This window comes from Cetorhinus maximus, chromosome 15, assembly GCF_964194155.1.
Source record: "Cetorhinus maximus chromosome 15, sCetMax3.hap1.1, whole genome shotgun sequence".
Classification (NCBI taxonomy): Eukaryota; Metazoa; Chordata; class Chondrichthyes; order Lamniformes; family Cetorhinidae; genus Cetorhinus; species Cetorhinus maximus.
In genome coordinates this window covers 100,612,184-100,634,118 of record NC_135893.1, presented here as the reverse complement: position 1 = coordinate 100,634,118, position 21,935 = coordinate 100,612,184, and positions in this window count along the sequence as shown.

Genomic DNA, 21,935 nt, shown 5'->3' with positions numbered 1-21,935 from the left:
CCAGACTGATCCTTAGAATGGCAGGATTGTCTTACGAGGAGAGATGGAGGAAATTGGACCTGTATTCTCTAGAGTTTCATTGAACTTTACAAAATTCTTACAGGGCGTGACCTTGTAGATGCAGATAGGATGTTTCCCCTGGCTGATGAGTCTAGAACCAGGGGACACGGTCTTAGAATAAGCAGCAGGACATTTAAGACTGAGGTGAGGAGCAATTGCTTTCCTCAGAGGGTAGTGAATCTTTGGAATACTCTACCCGGAGGGCTATGGAAGTGCAATTACTGAGCATGTTCGAAACAGAGATTGATAGATTTTTGGATACTAATGACATTGAGGGAATGGGGGATAGTGGAGGAAAATGGCATTGAGGTAGATGATCAGCCATGATCTAATTGAATGTGGAGCAGGCTTGATGGGCAGAATGGCCTACTCCTGCTCCTATGTTCTTGTGTTCATAATGCAAGAAAAACATTGAAATTGAATCAAAAACGTATGCACCCAATTATAATGCTTTGGAAAATTGATTCTTTCACAGGATGTGGGCGTCGCTGGCTAGGCCAGCATTTATTGCCCATCCCTAATTGCCCTTGAGGTGGTGATGGTGAACCTTTCTCTTGAACTTCTGCAGTCCATGTGGTGTAGGTACATCCACAGTGCTGTTTGGAAGGAAGTTCCAGGATTTTCCCCAAGCGACAGTGAAGGAATGGTGATATAGTTCCAAGTCAGGATGGTGTGTGACTTGGACAGGAACTTCCAGGTGGTGGTGTTCCCATGCATCTGTTTCCCTTGTCCTTCTAGGTGGTAAAGGACATGGGTTTGGAAGATGCTGTCGAAGGAGCCTCGGTCAGTTGCTGCAGTGCATCTTGCAGATGGTACACACTGCTGCCACCGTGCATCGATGATGGAGGGAGTGAATGTTTAATGTGGTAGATGGGGTGCCAATCAAGTGGGCTGCTTTGTCCTGGATGGTGTTGAGCTTCTTGAGTGAAGTTGGAGCTGCACTCGTCCAGACAAGTGGAGAGTATTCCTGACTTGTGCTTTGTAAATGGTGGACAGACTTTGGGGAGTCAGGTGGTGAGTTACTCGCTGCAGAATTCCCAGCCTCTGACCTGCTCTTGTAGCCACAGTATTCATATGGCTGGTGCAGTTCAGTTTCTGGTCAATGGTAACTCACAGGTTTTGATAGTGGGGGGGGTTCAGCGATGATCATGCCATTGAATGTCAAGGGGAGATGGTTCGATTCTCTCTTGTTGGAGATGGTCATACCTTGCACTTGTATGGCATGAATGTTACTTGCCACTTATCAGCCCAGTCTTGCTGCATATAGACACGGACCGTTTCAGTATCTGAGGAGTCGTGAACGGTGCTGAACATTGTGCAATCATCAGCGAACATCCCCACTTCTAACCTTTTGGTGGAAGGAAGGTCATTGATGACCAGCTGAAGATGATTAGGTCTAGGACACAACACGGAGGAACTCCTCCAGCGATGTCCTGGGACTGAGATGATTGGCCTCCAATAATCACCATAATTTCCTTTGTGCTAGTTATGACTCCAGCCAGTGGAGAGCTTTCCCCTTAATCCCATTGACTCCAGTTTTGCTAGGGCTCCTTGATGCCACACTCGGACAAATGTTGCCTTGATGCCAAGAGCAGTCACTCTCATACCTCACCTCTTGAATTCAACTCTTTTGTTCATGTTTGGGCCAAGGCTCAAATGAGGTCAAGAGTTGAGTGGCCCTGGTAGAACCCAAACTGAGCATCCATGAGCAGGTTATTGCTGAGTAAGTGCCGCTTGATGTTGATCAAGAGTAGACTGGTGGGATGGTAATTTACTCTGTTGGATTTGCCCCATTTGTTGTGGACAGGGCATACCTGGGCAATTTTCTACATTGCCAGGGAGATGACAGTGTTGTAACTGTGCTGGAACAGTTTGGCTAGGGGCACAGCTAGTTCTGGAGCACAAGTCTTCAGTACTATTGCCAGAATATTGTCAGGGCCCATAGCCTTTGCAATGTCCAGTGCTTTCCGCTATTTCTTGATATCATGTGGAGTGAATCAAATTGGCTGAAGACTGGCATCTGTGACGCTGGAGACCTCTGGAGGAGGGCGAGATGGATCATCCACTCAGCCCACCTGGCTGAAGATGGTTCTGAATGCTTCAGCCTTGTCTTTTGCACTGATGTGCTGGGCTCCCCTATCATTGAGAATGGGGATATTTGTGGAGCTTCCTCCTCCAATTAGTTGCTTAATTACCCACCACCTTCCCCAACTGGATGTGGCAGGACTGCAGAGCTTAGATCTGTTGGTTGTAGGATCGCTTTTCACTTTCTATCGCTTGCTGCTTCCGCTGTTTGGCATGGAAGTAGTCCTGTGTTATAGCTTCACCAGGTTGACACCTCAAATTTAGGTACGCCTGGGGCTGCTCCTGGCATGCCCTCCTGCACTTTCTATTGAACCAGGGTTGATCCCCCAGCTTGATGGTAATAGTAGAGTGTGGGATTTGCCAGGCCATAAGGTTATAGATTACAGTCCAATACAATTCTGCCGCTGCCCCACAGCACTTCATGGATGTCCATTGGGCTGGATGAGGTTTCCGAAAGCAAATAAAAAATTAAAATGTTCAAATTTAATTAATAACACGTCCCTGCTCATGTAACAGGGTCACATGAGGGGGACATGTTTTATAACATTTTATGAGCCTTTATTTATTTTTCTGAAAACTCTTCATCTCTCTGAGGCAGCTCTGTGTCTCAGGGAGATCTGCAAGTGTGCACTTGTGTGCATGTGCGAAGTTCGGTGCTTGCACTCCTCCCCGGCCCATACAGGCAGCGCCAGCTTGAAATTGCTGCCCAGCCCCGATCGTGAGTGGCTTCCTGACCGCCCCCGCCCAACCCCCGCCAAGCCCACCCGACAAGGGCTAAATTCTGCCGCAGGAATACATCTGATCACACTTAGAAACCCTATATACTAGCCTATACTGTGAATACACAATGAGCTTTTGTTTAACCTCTTTTTTGTAGACTATAGTGTTTAAACTTCTCTAACCTTTTACTCGTGGCTCATTGATTTTACGCATCGAATCGATCTTGTGTTAGCATGGGAGAGAATGTAGAAAAGTGCCACATTTTGTGCTGAATAGAATTTAATGCCAGTAAATTTTACAGCCCCAGTGTAACCTCTGGAGGTGTCATCTGTTTGAGTGACACATTCCCAAACCCATCAGCTGCTTCAAACTGCTTAGCCGCATCTGCCAGACATTTTGCTATTTTCAATTCCATTCATCATATATGTATGAGGCACATTTATGGTCCAGTATTTGATAGTTCACATTTATCAGAGTTGAATTTCACCTGGCATTAGCTTTCTTAATTTTGCAGACTTTTTAAATTGTTCTGCAATTCTTTTGATACATCCACTTTTCCAACTGGATTCGAGGAGAAATTTTCCGCTTTAATCACAGTGCATAAAGCAGGTGATAGCTGCTCATTTTACACCTCCTCTGGTTTTCCTCTCAATCAGAACCTCATATTTTCCTGTTTGCCAGCAAACTTGGCAAAGGTACATTTATTTATGATAACCAGTTCACTAATTGCTGACTATAAAGGCAGGGTCCCATTCAAACACTTCCCCATATTTTTTTCCCGGTACACAAAATTCTACAATTAAAGATTGTACATTTGTTATTATATTTTGGCATGGCTCACCAAGATTGCCATTAATTTGTCCAGTGGGTCACAAATCATACAGATGAGAAATGTCCTCAGTTTTAACTGCGAACAATTTTAAATGAGCTCTGTGCAACAGCAGTAGCAGAATTGGCTATTGTGTCTTCAAGTCTGGAGGGAGGAGAAGGGGGAAAATCTCACAAGAGTATAAGAAATAGGAACAGGAGTAGGCCATTCAGTCCCTCGAGCCCACTGTGGCATCTCCTCCACTCTCCTGCCTGTGCCCCATAACCCTTGACTCCTTTGTCAATCTAAATTGTTCCTGTGACGATTCATGGATAGGGTTGCCAACCCTCCAAAATTGGCCTGGAGTCTCCAGGAATTGAAGATCAATCTCCAGGACACTGCTGTGTGCAACCCTGAGAAATATCTTGGGGACATTAAAAAAATATAGATTTTTTTTTATTTGCTTTGAGCATTGCTCTTTACCAGATATAATAATATTGACAGTCAACCATCATCCGATTGGGTAATGATTCTTTTTGCTTTCCAATTGGAAGAGGAAGGCAGTATGTCACAAGGTTGGATGAATTGGCCAATAAATGGCTGGAGTGTGGGGGCATGTCATGTGATGAAACCTCCAGGAATTTATTCACAGTTGGCAACCCGAGATGTGGACATTGAAATAGTTATCAGCCACAAGTATCTAGATATAAAATTAGGTGATGAGCTGAACTTGGGGAGGGAACTGTGTAGAGATATGGTTGGCAAGGGACATGCACAATTACCTCAGAAAGTTAAAATCCTTTTGAGTAGATCCAGCAATCATGAAACTCTTTTATATGGCTGTAGTTGCAAGTGTTATCCCTTTCAGGTGTCTCTCCTGGAATTGCTGTCTTATTGAAGAAGATTGTTTAAGGGTACAGAGATTATTGAACCAGACAGGAAGGATAATCGATGAGCAGATCTTTCCTGACAAAACCTGCTCTCAAAGAACTTTGATGAAAATAAAAGAGAGTTATGAACAGTGAGAGTCACTCCTTGTTTCAGGATTACTGTTGGATGCGTTCAGGAAAAAGGCTACAATCCCTCAGGAGCAGGACAATCGGCTCTTGAACTCGTTCGTGTCCTTCTCTATAAGAACTCTTTACAGGAGTTTGATGACTCCTCATGATGGGACTTGCTGACTGATTATTTTAATGTACTGGAATAGTTTTTAATATATTTTAATCAAAGTTAGACTTCTGTGATAAGGTAGTTTTCTTTCTTTTGTGTTATTATTAATTTCTATATTTTTTTTAATGAATGAGCAATGTACCCAAAATGAATTTCAGTATTGGACAATAAAGTGAAATTGAATTGAATTGAAAAATCTGTCCAACTCAGGGGACGGTATTTTTAACTTTTGCCAATAGCACAAAATAGACAGTTGCCCTTTATAGACTACGCCCTGAAGCCACTGGAATGGAAACAGGCAATTGGTCAACAATAATATAAAATAAAAACAGAAAATGCTGGCAAAACTCAGCAGGTCTGACAGCATCTGTGGAGAGAGAAACAGAGCTAACGTTTTGAGTCTGTGTGACTCTTCTTCAGAGATGGTCAACAATGTCTGTTTTACACTATTGTCAAAAGTTAAAAAATGACCACGTGTTTTTAGACTGATTCAGAGCAGGAGTGAAAAGAAAATTTGTGGAGAAAATTAAATTTTATTTATATGTAGCAATGTAGTGCAGCTGGTTTAGAAACTACCAAAACCTTGGAGACACTAAAGCACTAAAAATCTTTATCATACGGAATTAAACCAGCGCATCATAAATTACCTTCCAATGTGACCCCATTTTAATATCTGAAAATTAACATAACCCAGCAAAAATAAACCAGCAATAAAGCAGCATTGTAACATACAGTATAGAATAACAAATAATACATCATACAAATATGAAAATCTGAGCTTCTTGAGTGTTGATGGAGCTGCACTAATCCAAGCAATCGGAGATTATTCCATCACACTCTTGAATTGTGCCTTGTAAATGGCGGACAGCTTTGGGGAGTCAGGAGGTGAGTTACTTGCCATAGAATTCCCAGCCTCTGACCTGCTCTTGTAGCCACAGTATTTATATGGCTAGTCCAGTTCAGTTTCTGGTCAATGGTAACCCCCAGAATTTTGATAATAGGGTTTTAGCAATGGTAATGCCATTGAAGGTCAAGGGAGATGATTAGTTTCTCTCTTGTTGGAGATGGTCATTGCCTGGCACTTGTGTGGCGCGAATGCTATTTCCCAGTGGAATATTTGGGCCATGGAAAGGATGCTGTGAGCTATCTTAGTAAACGATCTTTAAATAGTATGAGGTAAAAACGGAACAAAAGAAAATAAAGGCAAAAACAAAAGGATACATTAAAATAACTGGAGGAACGCAATGCCAATAATGCAAAAATGATCAAAGGACAAAGGTTGTGCAATTAAGTTAGCCAGCACAACTGTATAATGACCAGGAAACGTGTGTGAGAGATCAGCAATGATATTGCACTATTGGAGTGAATGACAGGGAATTACAAGATGTAAAAGCCACAAAGAAATAAGTTTAAGCCTCTGCTGAGGCTCACAGACTGGAGGGCACAAATCCCCTACAATCCCCAAATGTTGACTGGGTAGGAAAGATTCTGTCCCAGGTTTCCCCCACTCCCCCCACTTTACCCACCATTGCATGGGAACAAGGTTTTTAACAATCGGATATGATCTTCTATTTCCAGGAGCTAACACAACTCAACACACATCTGGGACATATTAGTCTTACTATGAGGAGCATCAACTGGAATCTGAAATCACCTCTTCTACCAGGCTGAGGTGTTCTAGGTTACGTTCCCGTGTTCATACTGTTCTTCAGACAAACTGCAATTTCCCAGCTTGTCTATGAAGAAACCAGCCAGTATCACCACCACAGCATTACTACAGGAGAGAAAATACAATTCAGGAATAAAATGCAAAAAACCATTGAGGAATTGTGTTCTCTTCAAAGCACTAAAGCTGGGTTGGAACTCACCTTCATCCTCCCACAATGCTGTTACGAACGGAGTTCCAGGATTTCGACCCAATGACAGTGAAGGAACGACGATATATTTCAAAGCCAGGATGGTGAGTGACTTGGAGGGGAACTTCCAGATGGTGGTGTTCCCATGTATCTGCTGCCCTTGTCCTTCTAGAAGATAGTGGTCATGGGTTTGGAAGGTGCTGTTGAAGGAACCTTAGTGAATTCCTGCAGTGCATCTTGTAGATGGTACACACTGCTGCTACTGTGCGTTGATGGTGGAGGGAGTGAATGTTTGTGGATGTGGTGCCAATCAAGTGGGCTGCTTTGTCCTGGACGGTGTCAAGCTTCTTGAGTGTTGTGGGAGCTGCACTCATCCAGGCAAGTGGGGAGTATTCCATCACACTCCTGACTTGTGCCTTATAGATGGTCAACAGGCTCTGGGGAGTCAGGAGATGGGTTACTCGTCACACGATTCCTACCCTCTGACCTGCTCTTGTAGCCACAGTATTTATATGGCTAGTCCAGTTCAGTTTCTGGTCAATGGTAACCCCCAGGATGTTGATAGTGGGGAAATCAGTGAACATCAAGGGGCGATAGTTGGATTCTCTCTTGTTGGAGATGATCATTGCCTGACACTTGTGTGGCGCAAATGTTACTTTCCATTTGTCAGCCCAATCCTGGATATTGTCCAGGTCTTGCTGCATTTGGACATGGACTGCTTCAGTATCTGAGGAGTCGCAAATGGTGCTGAATAACGTGCAGTGAATATCCCCACTTCTGACCTTATGATGAAAGGAAGGTCATTGGTGAAGCAGCTGAAGATGGCTGGGCTGAGGACACTATCCTGAGGAACTCCTGAGGTGATGTCCTGGAGCTGAGATGACTGACCTCCAACAACCACAACCATCTTCCTTTGTGCTAAGTATGACTCCAACCAGCGGAGAGCTTTCCGCCTGATTCCCATTGACTCCAGTTTTGCTAGGGCTCCTTGACATCAAGGCTGCATTTGACAGAGTCAAGGGCAGTCACTCTCACCTCAGGACTTCAGTTCAGTTCATGTTTGAACCAAGGCTGTAATGAGGTCAGGAGCTGAATGGCCCTGGCGGAACCCAAACGGCACCAGTGAGCTGGCTATTGCTAAGCAAGTGCCGCTTGATAGCACTGTTGATGACCCCTTCCATTACTTTACTGATCGTCAAGTAGACTGATGGGGCGGTAATTAGCCGGGTTGGATTTGTCCTGCTTTTTGTGTACAGGACATACCTGGGCAATTTTCCACATAGCCGGGTAGATACCAGTGTTGTAGCTGTACTGGAACAGCTTGGCTAGGGGTGTGGCAAGTTCTGGAGCACAAGTCTTCAGTACTATTGCTGGAATATCATCAGGGCCCATAGCATTTGCAGTATCCAGTGCCTTCAGCCGTTTCTTGATATCACGTGGAGTAAATCGAATTGGCTGAAGACTGGCATCTGTGATGCTGGAGACCTCCAGAGGAGGCCGAGATGGATCATCTACTCGGCACTTCTGGCTGAAGATTGTAGCAAATGCTTCAGCCTTATCTTTTGCAATGATGTGCTGGGCTCCTCCATCATTGATGATGGGGATATTTGTGGAGCCTCCTCTTCCAGTGAGTTGTTTAATTGTCCACCACCATTCAGGACTGGAATGGCAGGACTGCAGAGCTTAGATCTGATCCACTGGTTGTGGGATGGCTTAGCTGTATATATCACTTGCTGCTTATGCTGCTTGGCACGCAAGTAGTCCTGTGTTATAACTTCACTATGTTGACACCTCATTTTTAGGTATGCCTGGTGCTGCTCCTGGCATGCCCTCCTGCACTCTTCATTGAATCAGGGTTGATCCCCCTGGTTTGATGGTAATGGTAGAGTGGGGGATATGCTGTGCCATGAGGTTATTCGAGTACAATTCTGCTGCTGCTGATGGCCCACAGCGCCTCATGGATGCCCAATCTTGAGTTGCTAGATCTGTTCAAAGTCTATCCCATTTAGCACAGTGGTAGTGCCACACAACATGATGGAGGGTATCCTCGATGCGAAGGCAGGACTGAGTCTCCACAAGGACTGTGCGGTGGTCACTCCTACCGATACTGTCATGGACAGACACTTCTGCGACAGGCAATTGGTGAGGATGACGTCAAGTATGTTTTTCCCTATTGTTGGTTCCTTCATCACCTGCCGCAGACCCAGTCTAGCAGCTATGTCATTGCGGACTCAGCCAGCGGTGCTACCAAGCCATTCTTGGTGATGGGCACTGAAATCTCCCAGAGTACTTTCTGTGCCCTTGCCACCCTCAGTGTTTCCTCCAAGTGGTGTTCAACATGGAGGAATACTGATTCATCAGCTGAGGGAGGGCAGTACGTGGTAATCAGCAGGAGGTTTCCTTGCCCATGTTTGACCTGATGCCATGAGACGTCATGGGGTCCGGAGTCGATGTTGAAAACTCCCAGGGCAACTCCCTCCTGACTGTATGCCACTGTGCCGCCACTTCTGCTGGGTATTGTGCATAGTTTTGGTCCCCTTATCTAAGGAAGAATATACTTGTCATAGAGGGAGTGCAACGCAGGTTCACCAGATTAATGTCCGGGGTGGCAGGATTGTCTTACGAGGAGAGATTGAGAAGACTGGGTCCATATTCCCTAGTTTCGAAGAACGAGGGAGGTCTTCATTGAAACTTACGAAATTCTTACAGGGTGGATATAGATAAGATGCTGACTCTAAAACCAGGGGATGTAGGCCTGAATTTTTAATTCATCGGGTGCTTGCAATCGGCGGGCTCAGGAGCGGACAGGAAACGGGTCCCCAACTGTGATCGGCCCCTGACTGCGATTTCACGCTGGATGGTCAATTAACGGTCAGCCAGCATGAAACACGTCCTGAGAAAGGCTCAGCACTGCCATTGGCAGCGGGAAGAGGGTGGGCGCCGACATCATCGCGGGTGCTGGTGAGCGCTTCCACTGATCTCCCTGAAGACAGAAAGCTGCCTCAGGGAACTGCCAACCTCCACAGAATAAACTAAACAAAAAAAAATGCTGCAAAATATTTCCATGCAGCACAATCAAACACCTGAAAGCATACCTCATAAAAAAAAACCAGTCCCCAGATATTCCTTTTTACTTTATTGCCCCATGGAGATTTCATCCCACCCTGGATAGAGCTTTGTGAAAAAACGTAAAGGCCGTCTGGCCGATTAGCCTGTCTGCCAAGCGTAAAAATGGATGGGCCACAAAAGAGCGCTTTCAATTGCCTACTTAATGGGCTTAATTACCTGTTTAATTGTCAGCGGACACACTTCTGACTGCCAAGGACCCGCCGAGCAAGATATCGCGCGAGTGTGTGTTGGGATGCTGACCTGGCGTCATCACGCGCTATCTCGGGACAGACTGGTCGGGCGCATGCCTGCCCGTGGGACATAAAATTCTGCCTATAATCTCAGGATAAGGGGTAGGCCATTTAAGACTGAGATGAGGAGGGATTTCTTCACTCAGAGGGTGGTGAATCTTTGGAATTCTCTATCCCCCAAGAGCTGTGGAAGCTCAATCATTGCGCATGTTCAAGACAGGAATTGATAGGTTTGTGGAGACTAATGATATCAAGGGATATGGAGATAGTTTGGGAAAATGGCATTGTGGTAGATGATCAGCCACGATCTAATTGTATGGTGGAGCAGGCTCGATGGGCTGAATGGCCTGATTCTGTTCTTATGTTCCAGTCTCTGCCAATGAGGTCTTATAGCAATCGGGTTATTGAGAGAGGCCAATGTCAAACACCTGTTAAATTTACTCTGCCTTCAGTCTTGGGCACTGTTTTGTTCTCAGTCCAACAAGTCAAAGCAAATGGCATTTACTGAGTAGTGTTTCTGTGCCAGTAGAACATTGTGTGTCATTCTGTCCTTCTTGGATCTAATCAGAACCACCTAAAACTAACATGATCACTACTAGTGACAACAATGAAAGCTGAGCCTTGGACAGAAGGTCACATACAGTATTGATTTTATAAAACATGTTCTTTGTCAATCCAGAAAGGATGTCTCAGTTGGAAAAGACAATGTGTGATCGAGCTGTTAAGAGCAGAAAGCCACAGATCAGCTAATTGCAAAGAGGGTGACATTAGGGAAAAGATCAAATTCCTTGAGCTGGAGCAAAGGAAACTAAAAGAGAGAGAAACTGCCTGGAGTTCTCGTTTCTAATTACAGACTAATAACCACTGCTGGAAAATGCAAGTGCTTTGGTTGGGCCAGAGTGAATTTGGAATCAAGGATGATGACCACGTTCGAACAGACTGCGGACACTCTCCACCTCAGCTCACATCAAGAAAAAGCAAGATACCACAGGGTGGCAAATACCCATTGAGCATCATCATTTGACAAAGGAATAAGGGAGAAAGTAAGTAAAGAAGTTTAAAAGGAAAGGAACGTCAAGAGAAATATCCCAAAGCATTTCAGTAATTTAGTACAAATGGATGCTTCAGAGAAAGAGATGTGGGACAAAAATGGAGCAAGGAAATCGTGGTCAGCAGAAATGCAATGATCAAGGCTGGACAGAACTAGATTAGTTACCATGAGTCTGATAAGCTTTTTACTCACTTGACAAGACCAATGATAGTTGAACAAATTTATTGAAGTTTAAGATAAGAATGGTCAGGAATAGACTGCTGTACTGGTGTTCACCACATAGAGTCAGCTTCAAACTGAGAGGAAAGTACAAGATGAAGAGGGCGGTTTTACAATGAGTATTTGTTACAGTGTGTAGAGCTTTCTCATGTCCATGCATGGATAGCATAGAGAAGGTTGAATTGTTGTGGGGTCATCCCTAGTCCCTCCACACAATCTGCTGTTCCATTGGTCACAATTGGGACAAGTGAGATTCTGGAAAGACAGAGGTCAGAATTATTATGCAGGTAGATCAGAAAGTGCTGCATCAGGACAGACCTACACTCTGACAACCTAAGCATTTCATGTCCTAGATGCTGAGCCTTTGGCCTTGGAACCAATCAGACTTGATGGGCTGAATGGCCTCCTTCTGCATTGTAAAGATACTGTGATACTGTGATGTCTCTTCTTTCACCAATACTCAATCTATATAACCTCATGTGAGATAGCTAGGTCAATGGGGTGTCCGTGAGCATCGGTTGGGGAGTTTATATGGAAGGAGAGATTAAGGGGGGGGGTTTGGAGGGCAATGAACTAAGGAGAACAGGCAGCATGATTGATCAAGATGGAGGCTGAAATCACCAAGGTTGAGAAGTCACTTGGGGCAGTGGCTGAGGGAGGAAAAAAGTGAAGATATCTAGATGAGAACATTTTTAAATAGTACTTGGGTGGGTGGTAGAGAATGAGTGTTTTAAATGAGAGGTGAGAGGGATGAAACAAGGCGACGTGCTCAAAGAAGGAGAACATTCCAGAGGAGCAGGGGGACAGACCAAAGTGTGATTTGGTGACAAGAGTCACACGGCCACCCCAACGGTCTGGATGAAAGGTTTAACCAGGCCAGGAGGCTGCATTTAGGGGAAAGGTGTCATCATCCCTACACCAGGTGTCAGTCAAGGGCACGATGGTGATGCAATCATCCACAATGAGTTCACGATGGCAAGGTCCTTGTTAACAAATGAAGGGCATTCACACACTACCACCACCTTTCCTATTCTTACCAATGTCCCTCAGGGAATTAATTCAAAAATCCTCACATTCAAATTCCTCCACATCCTCACTTCTCCTTACTCCTACAATCTTCTCCAGCCACACATCCCCCTTCATCCTAATCTGTCTAAACCTCTCCATCTTCACTCACTTCTCATTCCCTTCAAAAATCTCTCTTTTCAGTAGCTACTCTCACAGTTCATACTCAGGCCTGACCTGTCCAAGAGTTAAGCTGTTTGATGTATTTGTTACATCCAAAGGCACTATTTTGGTGATTACTAGAGAGTTATTTTCATTTGGATTCTTCGGCCATTTTTCCCCACAGAAAGGCCTTTAAGATGAGCAATGTTAAGTGCATTTTATTTTAAATAAAAGTTTCCCAAGACAATGCTACGCTAAGTGGGAACAATAGGCAGATGAAGTGTATTTACAATGGAAGGTAGGAGTTTCTCTGAGGCCAAAATAAATAACAACTTGAAACAGAGCCTGAAGAAGAGTCATACGGACGTGAGGCATTGACTTTATTTCTCTCTCCACAGATGCTGCCAGACCTGCTGAGTTTTTCCAGCATTATCTGGTTTTGGTCCAGATTTCCAGTATCTGCAGTACTTTGCTTTTATCTTAATGTACAAATCACAATTTGTTAGCCATGTCTGGTTATATACAAGAACACTTTGCTGCTTGATGTTACAGGGACTGACAGTACCTTTAAAGATCAGAGCACAGCTGCTGTTTTGTCTTCACACTTTTAGACTCAAATTGCTGGATCTTCAAGGAATGTATTTCTTACAGGTGGCTGGTGGACTGATATATTGTTGCTCGGCATCTGGCTACAATGCAGCACTAATTGTGACACCTTGGATGTACATTGACATAACAGTTAGCTCCTAGCTCTTTATAAATAACATAACAATACAACAGCCACCAACAGAGGCCTGAACAGTAGATCTGCAAATGGCAAAGAGCTGTCCACTACTGAGTGTTGCAGACTGACACATTTTGAGGCCCAGGATGATGTGCTGAGGGATGCACTAAAGCTTGGGTTTAATGTTTCGATGTCTTATCAATGTTGTTGCCGAGCATTAGTGAGGTTTCATCAATACCATGCTTCTTGGTCTACCGAACCTTGATGCGGCTTTGCTTCTCTTTGACAGACTTGAGATCAGTGTAGTTTAACTTCAAACCTTTCATTAAGAACTATTTACAAAGACCTCAGGGTAAGCACATAATGGACAGGACACAGGCTGTACTGCTCCTAGCTCTCTTAGCGCCTTTAATATCATCATGATATCATTAACATATCCATTAACCCATTCCTCCACATCTTACCCCCCAAGTATAAACTCAAACTGTTATATTATTTTGTTAAACTATTTATATTACATTTTCCAACACCTGTAAACCTCCTGTACTGTCACAGATTCTATCCAACTCCATCCTCACTGTCACAAAGGGCTTCAATCTGGCGCACTGACCTCTACCTCGCAGAGGCTGAGCGTCAACTCGCAGACACTTCCTCCTACCTACCCCTGGACCATGACCCCACCACTGAACATCAAGCCATTGTTTCCAGCACTGTCACTGACCTCATCTCCTCTGGAGATCTTCCCACCACACCCTACATCATATCAACAATTTCCAGTTCCCTGGCCCTAACCGCCTCCTCTTCACCATGGACATCCAATCCCTCTACACCTCCATCCCCCACCAGGACGATCTGAGGGCTCTCCGCTTCTTCCTCGAACAGAGGCTCGAACAATCCCCATCCACCACTACTCTCCTCCGTCTGGCTGAACTTGTTCTCACACTGAACAATTTCTCCTTAAACTCCTCTCACTTCCTCCAAATAAAAGGTGTGGCTATGGGTACCTGCATGGGCCCCAATTATGCCTGTCTCTTTATGGAGTATGTGGAACATTCCTTGTTCCAGTCCTACTCAGGCCCCCTCCCACAACTCTTTCTCCGGAACATCGATGACTGCTTCGGTGCCACTTCATGCTCTCATCTGGATCTGGAAAAATTTATTAAATTTTGCTTCCATTTTCCACCCCTCCATCATTTTCACATGGTCCATCACTTCCCTTCCCTTCCTTGACCTCTCAGTCTCAATTTCTGGTGATAGACTGTCCACCAATATTCATTACAAGCCTACCAACTCCCACAGCTACCTCGACTACAGCTCCTCACACCCCGCTTCCTGTAAGGACTCTATCCCATTCAGTTCCTTTGCCTTCGTCGCATCTGTTCTGATGATGTCACTTTCAATAACAGTTCCTCTGACATGTCTTCCTTCTTCCTTAACCGAGGTTTTCCACCCACGGTGGTTGAAAGGGCCCTCAACCCTGTCCAGCCCATCTCCCGCGCATCTGCCTTCACATCTTCCTCTCCCTCCCAGAACCATGATAGGGTCCCCCTTGTCCTCACTTATCACCCCACCAGCCTCTGCGTTCAAAGGATCATCCTCCACCAACTCCAGCATGATGCCACTATCAAACACATCTTCCCTTCACCCCCCCACCGGCGGCATTCCGCAGGGATCGTTCCCTCCGGGACACCCTGGTCCACTCTTCCATCACCCCCTACACCTCAAACCCGTCCCACGGCACCTTCCCATGCAACCGCAGAAGGTACAACACCTGCCCCTTTACTTCCCCTCTCCTCACCGTCCTGGGGCCTAAACACTCCTTTCGAGTGAAGCAGCATTTCACTTACACTTCCCTCAATTTAGTCTACTGCATTCGCTGCTCCCAATGCAGTTTCCTCTACATTGGAGAGACCAAACGCAGACTGGGTGACCGCTTTGCGGAACACCTTCGGTCTGTCCGCAAGGATGACCCAAACCTCCCTATCACTTGTCATTTCAACACTCCACCCTGCTGTCATGCCCACATGTCCGTCCTTGGCCTGCTGCATTGTTCCAGTGAAGCTCAACGCAAACTGGAGGAACAGCACCTCATCTTCCATCTAGGTACTTTACAGCCTTCCGGACTGAATATTAAGTTGAACAACTTTAGATCATGAACTCTCTCCTCCATTCCGAACCCCTTTCCGATCCCCCCTTTTCCAATAATTTATTTATATTTTTCTTTTCCCACCTACTTCCATTATTTTTAAATGTTTTTCCACCCATTGTTTTATCTCTACCTTTTAGCCTATTTCGATCCCCACCCCCACTAGGGCTATCTGTCTCTTGCTCGTCCTGCTTTCTACCCTTAATGTCCCCATTAGCACATTTCTTAGCTAATATCACCACCATTAACACCTCTTTGTCCTTTTCTCCATGACATCTTTTGGCAATCTCCACCTATTAACTGTGCTCCTCTCCGCAGATGCTGTCAGACCTGCTGAGTTTTTCCAGGTATTTTTATTTTTTCATCAATGTCACTATTCCGTCTGTTCGACCCAGTGTAACAAAGCAGAGTTAACAATTCAATTCGAACTTTACCTTATCCAGTGATACCTCAAATCTACCTGTAGACAGGCTGAAGGAGTACTTGCGCGCAAGACACAAAGTTTCACTCCAGGTTACAAGAGTTTTTACTGTTACACCCATTCAACCCAACTGAGCAATGCTGGTGTTTTCCCACACACGAGCCCCACTCCCGTTCAAATTACCGCTTCCCATCCTGTCCTCCACGTCTTCAAGACCGGCAACACAAGCGAACTCCCTTCGAAGTGCCGCGTGTTTCCAAGCTGCTTTTTAATTCTCACCGCTTTCTACTGCCTGGGTCATGTTGCAAATTTAACCAGCTGTTTCCAGCCAGCGCATACTTGTTTATATCACTGACTTGCTGCATTCTGCGAGGTGATAGCGCCTGATTGGAGTCACGTGATTTCATGGCTACCCTCGCATGTCGATGTGTAGCCATGCCTAACATCTGGAGCGTGGCAGGACTTTAGTTTCATATCTTTCCCTTGGCATAGGGACAAAATAGTCTTTCAAAACGTTTTGAATCACTTTCTGTGCAGCAAGAGTTTATTTGTTTCTGAAACAATTTTACTGCAAGGGGTTTGCTTCACTAATCCACACAATCTTCCCATCTTGCTGGGGGTAAAATGCAATGCCAAGTAGAGAAAAAAAAATGTCCATATAATTGTGTCATTTGAATAAAGAAAAATGAAGTTGTTAACTAAGTTAATGTTCTTTACTTTCTCGGTTGATCCCATCGCATACCATTCTTGAGTAAAAAATTCAATAGGTTCCAGAGTGGCATCAGTGTACTTGCCCTCTTATGAAGCAAATTAAGATGATCTGAGATGACACCAGAACTGATTTATATTTTCTCTGCTAGTGTATGCTCAGTCTCGCTGTGGATGGCATTTCTCAATCTTTACACGACTTAGGCGCAGTTGGCTAACAGGCGTTTTTTTTTAAATGAGTGCAGATATGCATTTTTCAAAGTATTTGCCCACTATATTTGGTTGTTATTCAAAGAGTAATTTTCGTTTAATAAACTCCATTTAATTCCCACGGTTACTTTAATCAGATAATGAGAAAAACACAAGGCTGTTCCAAACTGACTTAAATCATGTAGGTTGCATTTTCAATGATACTCTAAAACAAAGTATTTTTTTTACAAAAATCGCTATCTTGGACACATGGGAATCAAGAGATGTGGGAATAGGGCGGGAAAGTGGTGTTGAGGTAAAAGATCAACTGTGATCTTGTTGAATGGCGAAGCGGGTTAAAGGGGCCATAAAGACTGCTCTTGCTCATAATTCCTATGTTCCTACTGAAAACAATATATTGCTTTGCAATAATGATACGTGTTCCATAATTTACCCTCCAGTGCCCTAAGGGTGATGTGTTTTTCTTTAAAAAAAAATTAGCAGATCCTTGGGTGTTGCTCAATAAGAAAGAGAGGCTTGGATTTATATACTGCCTTTCACAACCTCAGGACCTCCCAAAGCACTTTGCAGTTAATGAAGTACATTTTGAAGTGTAGTCAGTGTTGTAATGTAGGGAATAATAATTTGTAGGTGCAAATCTTTTTCAGGGACAGGTATATTGTACTATATTATGTACATTACATTCTCTGGGAGGTGACTCTTTCCTCTTATTTCTCTGCTCCACTCTGTTCCTTCTTCACCCTGTTCCATTTCTGGTCTCCCCATCACACCCTTCTACCTCCCTAATTCGCACTTCTGTTGTCCCATTTTCTCTTGTTCCCATTCCTCCACTCCACTCCATCTCCTTTTCCTCTATTTCTTTTCCTTCTCGTCTTCCTATTCTATTCCTTCTGACTCAGCTCCCGCCTCTACTCTCTTCATTCCCCACTCCCCTCCTGTGTCCCTCCTCTCTGCTTCCCTTCCTCTCAGCCCCTCTTCTTCCCTTTACTCTCATGTCTTCTCCTGAAAAGTGCCATTGTCTTGTCAATGCCATGGGATCTTAGCTAGTATAAAAATAAGAACAGAATGCAAAACGTTCAAATTGTGACTGAATTGTGTACATATTCACACTGTTTCTTGCATGCATCTTTTGCATTTGCTGAAAAAAGAAATGTACTTTCGAAGCTTTTCATTTTGCACTCATCAGGACAGATGCAAGAATGTCAAATTTCAAAGGGAGCAACAATTTATACTGCATGTGTAAAGATTGACTGGCAAATCAATGCTGATTGGTCAAGGTGATGCCATGGAGAATGCACCAAGGAACTATTGTTCGCCATGGTTTCATTTAATTCAAAACATGTGCAATGCATGGACATGTTCCTTTTGCCTGCAGAGGACAGGTCTCTGCATATGAGTATATGTAGCTTCTAGCAGGTATAAATGAGCCACATTGCAAGCCCAACTGATAATCTTAAATTGGTTGTTAGTGTGATTCTCAGCATACTTGGGATTATTCAGCAAGTGTTTCCAATTGCAGCATCACATCAAACAGTAGACATTATGTTCTGAGTTTTATAAGTATGGGCTGGTTGAGTACAGTCAGTACTCTCCTATTGCAAAAAGCCAAAAGGATGTGCTGTTTGATACAATCTGCCAGCCATCAGGTTGTGCAGCCTATGTACCTGGCATCACAGCAGCACTGAAATTCATTAACCACATTACAGGCAGAATGTCTTTTTGGCTTGATGGCAGCATCCTATTAGTGGGGGAAAATACCACTCGGGTTGCTACTGCATAGTAGTATCCTGAATTGGCTAGCTTCACCTGTTATTCAAATTTTTGAGCTACCTTACCATTCCAGGGTAATGTCTACCATGAGGTGTGATTCCACAACTGGACAGCACTTGCCAATTTAAGATCACCAGTCAGGCTCGCAATGTGGCTCACTTACGCTTGCTAGAAGTTATATTCATACGCAGGGACCTGTCCTCTGGAGAAAAGGAACATGTGCAGGCATTGCACCTTTTTTGAATTAAACAAAAGCATGCGGGACAATAGTTTCCGTGCGCATTCTCCATGGCAATGCCTTGACCAATCAGAATTGACTTGTCAGCCAAACAATACACTTTTCTCATGCAATATAAATTGTTGCTCCTTTTAAAATTAGTCATTCTTGCACTTGTCCTGATGAGTGCAAGATGAAAAGCTTCAATCGCATGCCTCTTTTTTCAGCAAAACTCAAGTTCTGTACTACCAAGCGACTATTCATACATCTTTTATTTCTCTCATTCTACCTCCATTTGTCTCCTGGTAATATCATATCAGCCATTTAGTCAGCACCCATTCCCCATACATCTACTTCTTTTCCTGTCCCATCCTCCCGATGTTGGTCAGCAGTTAACGAATGTACAAGTTGCAAAAGACATTGGCCGGGATTTTCCGGTCCCATCCTGGTGGGACCCGCTGTGGGAGGTTCAGAGGCCCAACCAAAGGTTCATTGACTTTCGGCAGGACTGGACGATCCCAGCGGTGTACAGAGCCGGAAAATCCCGCCCATTCAGTACTCAAAAAGGGTAATCTATGCTATGTAATTTAAGTAACGTGTGTCAGTGCTAAAACACTTGCTTTGGCTGGTTTTTTAAAATTGTGTTTGATCCCAAGTTGGTCATGTAAATGTAACTGAGTATGAATGGGTTAGGATTGCCATGTTTATACTTGTGAATACACAAAGTACTGAAAATAAACATTGAAAATGTCCTCCTAAGTTTTACCAATTACTGGCCAAGAAAATAAAATAATTTTGGCATTTTTGCAATTTGGTTAAGTTTAAGCACTTTTAATTTGTACAATTAATGAGTCATTAATTAAGATGGTAGAGATACATTTGAATTTTTAATAAAAATAATTTACCCTTAAATTACCTGAATAGTCATTCTTTTGCCCCTTCATCTCAGTTCACTTTGATACTCAATCCCTCTCGATGGTAAGTAAGTGGACTAGTAATCCAGAGGTCCAGGCTAATACTCTGGGTACAAAGGTTCAAATCTCACCACGGCAACTGGTGGAATTTAAATTCAATGACTAAATCTGGGTTTAAAAGCTAGTCTCCGTAATGGTAATCATGAAACCATTGTCGATTGTCATTAAAACCTATCTGGTTCACTAATGTCCTTTAGGGAAGAAAATCTGCCGTCCTTACCTGGTTTGGTCTACATGTGACTCCAGACCCACAGCAATGTAGTCAACTTTAAACTGCCCTTTGAAATGGTCTCGCAAGCCACTCAGTTCAAGGGCAATTAGGGATGGGCAACAACTGCTGGCCTTGCCAGCAATGCCCACATCCCATGAAAGAATAAAGAACAAAAATGCAGTTTGTAGAGACACTAAACCAATCCAACTCCCCACTGTTTCAGACACTCTCTTCAAACCTCCCAGTTCACACTGTCACCCATCTTCCTATCTCTTGTCAATTCAACCTGGAATTCTTTACCTCTTCCAAGTTTGCTTCACTGGTAGTCTATTTCACTTCCCCAATTGGAAAAAGTGCTCTTCCCTCTTCCACTAAGAATTCATGCCCCATGCTCCCTCCCCATTCCCTCGCATGTAATGCTGGTACATTTCTGGTCAAGCTTCTGGGGTGATGTTTGAACCCATAGATGAGATACAGATCCCATCCAGCACATGAGCCACTGGACTTAGGAAGAGTAGGACAAGGGTACAAAGGAGACTCGGTTGTGTATGCTTATGTCAGCAAAAAATATGCTCAGCCTAAACCAATTACAACTGAAATATATGCTGTATATATGTGGAAGAATTCAAGTTTACTGATAGGCACAACCCACAAATCATTAGCTTGGGAGAACAGGACAAATTTAGTTTGCATTTATTTAATTGCATTAATATATATATATGCAAATTCATAGAATCGTAGAATGGTTTCACTATCACTTGAGCTGTCTTTGGAAGCTCCTGAAGGTCAGATGGCAGGACAAAATACTAAACCCTGAAGTGCTCAACCGAGCTGGCTTGCCAAGGATCCACACCATACTGAGACAGTCACAACTGAGTTGGGTTGGTCATGTAGCCAGAATGCCTGACGCTCACTAACCAAAGTGAATCCTCTATGGAAAGCTTGAGTCTGGTTGTGCTCTCATGGTGGTCAAAGGACAGGGACACCATGAAGGCCTTTTGATATCAACCTTGAGTTCTGGCAGAAGCTCGTCCAGAATTGCTGCACCTGGCACAACCAAATAAGAAACTCCTTCGAAAGCAAGTGCATATGAGAAGCAGAGAGAAAACACAAGGAGAGGAAATCCCAAGCCAGCCACTTGTCCAAAACTCAATCATCTGTGATATCCTGTCCTACTTGCAGCAGAACTTTCCAGATGCAGATCAGCCTTAGCAGTCACCTGTGTACTCACTGGAGCCCGTCCCTACCAAATGGCCCAGATGATGGACCTGGTCACCTTCACCTCAAAGAATGAACGGGAATGATGTATTGCTGAAAAGAGAAACATGTTGCTGAAGCTTTTAGTCTTGCAGTATAAATTGTTGTGATCGTTTGAAATTTGGCATTTTTCCATTTGTCACAATGAGTGCAAGACAAAAATCTTCAGCAACATGTCCCTCTTTTCAGCGATATTCAAGAACGATGTAATTATAATGTATGTATGTATGTCACTGTGTACTGTACATAGTGTTATTATTCTTTCTTTAAAGCATGTGGGCCCAGGAACTTGCCATGGGGCATCTTTGATCCCATCTGGTGAGACTGGAGGAACTCAGTCCCACCCCCTACAGGGGAATCTGTCCCAAGACAGCATGAAGCGCCATAGAATGGGCACATGGAAACACGTAGCCCCCAAGTGAAGGGGAGAGATGGAACTTGGAAACACATGATCCTGGGGTGGAGGGGGGAGGGGAGAGATGGCACTAGGTGTGGAGGGAGAGACAGTGCCTGGAAACACATAACCCTGGGAAGGAGGGAAGAGACGGCGCTTGGAGACACGTTGGTTGTCTTTTGTGATTAAATGTATTCCTGGAAGTTTCATCACATTACTTGCCCCATGCTCCAGTCATTAGTCAGCCAATACATCCACCCTGGTGACGCACTCCCTTCCTACACCAATTTTTTAATATTCATTCATGGGATGTGGGCTTCACTGTCTAGGCCAGCATTTACTGTATTGCCCATCCCTAATTGCCCTTAAGGTGGTGATGAGCTGCCTTCTTGAACCACTGCAGTCTAT